Consider the following 3,627-nt stretch of genomic DNA (forward strand, 5'->3'; position numbering starts at 1 on the left):
TCAAAATATTTTACGTGGCTTTCGGAATAACAGTCGTGTCAGACACCGCAATTTAACTTTCATATTTTTGTTTCAGACGAGAGCCTATCTTCACCTCTTCGATGAGTGCATCCAAAACTGGTTTGCTGTGGCATCCATCATTGAACACACTTTGTCCTTCCTCAAAAACCTGAATCCCGATATAACCCAGGTGTTTTTAAGGTCAGATAACGCTGGCTGCTACCATTGCGCGTACCTACTTCTGTCTCTTCCAAGCCTAGATGAACGCGTTGGAGTAAAGGTCTCTCGTTACGATTACAGCGAACCTCAGGCAGGCAAAGATATCTGCGACCGTCGCATTGCAGCGGTCAAAAGCCACATGCGACGGTATATCAACGAGGGCAATGGTGTCAAAAGCGCCAAAGACATGAAAAAAGCAATCGAATCATATGGCGGAGTGAAGGGCTGTTAACGGGAGTGTGTGAGGTTAAATTATCTGCGCAAACAATGACAAAACACACCATGCAAGGGGTACAGTCATTACATAATTTTTCTTATGAAGCGGAAGGAATGAGAGCGTGGCATGCTTATAATGTAGGGCCTGGCAAGTACTTTGATGGAAAGAAGCTGGCACGGCTCGGCACTCCCCAGGGCCCAACAAAGATGCAAATAAAACAAACCTTTAGTCAGCCAAGTGTACCAGCTGGTGTGTACCTTGCAAGAGCAGCAACCACAAGATCTTCTGCGGATCAGCCTGGCCCATCTCAGCTGCCTAGGCTTGACCAAGGACGCATGGAGGAGAATGATCCTCTCCAGTTTTTATGTCCTGAGGAAGGGTGCATTAAAATGTACCGGTCCTTTGCTACCCTCCAAAAACACCTGGATGTCGGCAAGCATATAGTAAAGATAGAGCGAGAATCTATGTTGACATCAAACGAAAATGGGCTGATACCTGCATAACGGTAAGTGGTAGCTACATTCATGCCGAGCCCTCTACGTCGGCGGCGGAAAATACCAGGGCTTCTATCCCAGAAACACAAGAAGAAGAAGGATGGGCGCTTCGTAAAACTAGGAAATCTGTGGTCTTCTCTGAAAAGGCAAAAAAGGCGTCTTCTTTAAAGGAGAAGAAACCGGAAAAAAGGCTAATGGCTCAGAAGTGGCTACAAGGATGAGAACACTGAGGACTGCCAACGGGGAGAAGATGTTTGGCAAAACTGATTGGTTAACAGAACAGCAGATCACCCGGTATTTCAGCAGGCTCTCCGCTCTTATAAAAGTGGCCAATTACAGCGCGAGGAAATAGCCAGTCAGGTCAGTGATGAAGAAGGTGATGATGTTGATGACCTCGTGGTTGAGGCGGATATGGTACGAACAAGGCGACAAATAAGGAGAGATCTTGAACTGTAGGCGTTTTAAACATACAGTGAAAGTGTTTGGAATACACTTTAAAAGGACAAGATAGTTTGAGGGTTTTTTTTAAAGCAGGGTACTTTTGACATATTTTTGCAATACCTTTTCGTTGAGTGTTCTGTTAGGGAGGTTTAATTTTGATGGACTGGATTTTTTTAAAACTACAACCCCTTGCCATATATGACTAAACGGTCGCTCCCTGACATAAATGAATGACAAAAGGAGGTTTAGTGTCCGCTGAATAACAAAAACAACAACAACAAAAATTTATTTAGTCAGGGAATCCTTTTCACTTAAATAAGGTCACTGTTTTGAACATTAAAGAGTTCATTTGTTTTTCACCTCTGCCAGCCAGACTAATCCATTTAAGGTCACGGAGAATCTGGGCAGATCTCACATCCGAGTCACGCAATCTTTAGTTACGCAGGCAAATCGTGAAATGTTACGTTGAAATTTACTGTGACACAAGGGCAATCAAGGCCTCAGCGTAATTCTACACATGTTTTACATTGTTATCAAAGAAAAAAAAAACAATTGTATAAAAGACGCAAGAATTATCGCAGACTAGACGGTTATATCGGGTCACGCTCGAAGGAAACAAACAGAACACGTACAAAGTCAGTCAGTGCAAATAGTTTGAGTAGTAATTTAGCATTTCGTTCGTGCCTGAATTGTTTGCAGATCTGTTCTTTGAAAGTATGAAACTTTAAAGTTACTTTAGGGTCAACATATACCTGAGATTATACAGTTGTAGTTGTGTTTAAAAGGGAACTGTAATTCTTGTCACGCTCTACGTAGTCGAACTGATGTCAACACGACTTTTAATCTACGATAGTTCTTTCTGGTTTAAATGAAGTGGAGTATTAAAAGTCAACAATTAAAAGCAATAGGAACTTAAGAAAAAAATCTTGTGATTGCATTACTTTCCTTTTTTTTATCGAAGCGGCTTAAAATTCGATGAAGTTCTCTGAAACATGAGCGATTTTCAATATAATTAAATGAATTGTCGCTTTTGATATTAAATTTTCTGTTTATCATTTTCTTTATGATTTAATAGAGCTTTCCAGAATCTAAACAATTTATATTTTACGAAATCACTGTCAAAACAATAATTTTAGTTTCATTTAAAGAGATTATCTCCGTATCTTAAGTCAACGCAAAGTCAGAATTGCTCTCGCTAGGTGCAATTTTTAACCGATGTGCACGGCGAAAAAACAGCGTTGCCCAAAGCTTTTTCTGCCGACTTTAAGAGAGAAAACACTGAGTTTGACTAGGATACTATAATCTTTACAGTAGCGAAATGGCCATTGGAGATATTTTACCTTAAAACCGGCTTATTTTGGGAGGCCTAAATGCATGGTTAATTATTAACCTCCATTGATGGACAAGGTATCAATCAAATTGACCGATTATCCCTGCCTTGTACGCAGGAAAGATAGGCATATCTACATGCAGAGCCAAATTATCATTGGTTAAAAAGGCTAAATTTAAGAGCACTGTGTTCTTACTTAATTTCAGGGTAATTTTTTTTAGATTTTTATGAAAAAACCGAGGGGGGTGGTCCCCCGGAAATATCCAAAATGCAAACTGCTTTGGGTTTTTTAGTTTTTTGAGTCAGTCTTAAATTGTGATCAAGTTTCGTGGCAATCCGTGAAATGACATGTAGCACACCTGCCTGGTCTACCCCTGGATACGCTCTTAAATCCTAGTTAAAATTAGGTCCTTCATCGAACGGCAAAGGTTGACAACATTATGAACGCTTCAGCGTATTGAAGGGATATTTACAATGGCTTGAAAGGAAAAAAAGTTGACCCCCACTTGTCTGAAGCAAATTTAGGTTTGGCGAGCACTTAATACAGCTGTCAGGTGTCTTCTTCCTTGAGCAAGGAATATTACATAAAGCAACCCGGTACTTCACAGCAAAGGCCTTCGTATGGAGAAGTATGGCGGACAGTACCAGCAACCATACTCTAAGTTCCAGTAGTGGTATTTTAACGGAACCATTGGATACTTGGTATTCAATCATCCGTGGTATCATCGCTGTGCTGACAATCACTGGAAACGGCCGTCTCCTCATTTATTTTATGACTTGCAGACGGCATCTGCGAGTAACCAGTAACTGGTTCATTCTATCCTTGGCGATTGCAAACTTTTGCATCGGTTTGTTTGTCACACCAAGTGAATTTGCATGCAAGTTTTATTTTCGATGCGACCTGGTACTTGCAGATTGTATTTTAT

The 3,627-nt window shown here is 40.7% G+C and overlaps 1 pseudogene; it reads left to right on the top strand.

Moving 5' to 3' along the window:
- Positions 1 to 486: 486 nt before the first annotated feature.
- LOC137986038 (uncharacterized) overlaps positions 487 to 3,627 on the top strand; it is a 15,965-nt pseudogene continuing 12,824 nt past the window's right edge.

Source organism: Montipora foliosa, unplaced genomic scaffold (genome assembly GCF_036669935.1).
Source record: "Montipora foliosa isolate CH-2021 unplaced genomic scaffold, ASM3666993v2 scaffold_132, whole genome shotgun sequence".
Taxonomy (NCBI): Eukaryota; Metazoa; Cnidaria; class Anthozoa; order Scleractinia; family Acroporidae; genus Montipora; species Montipora foliosa.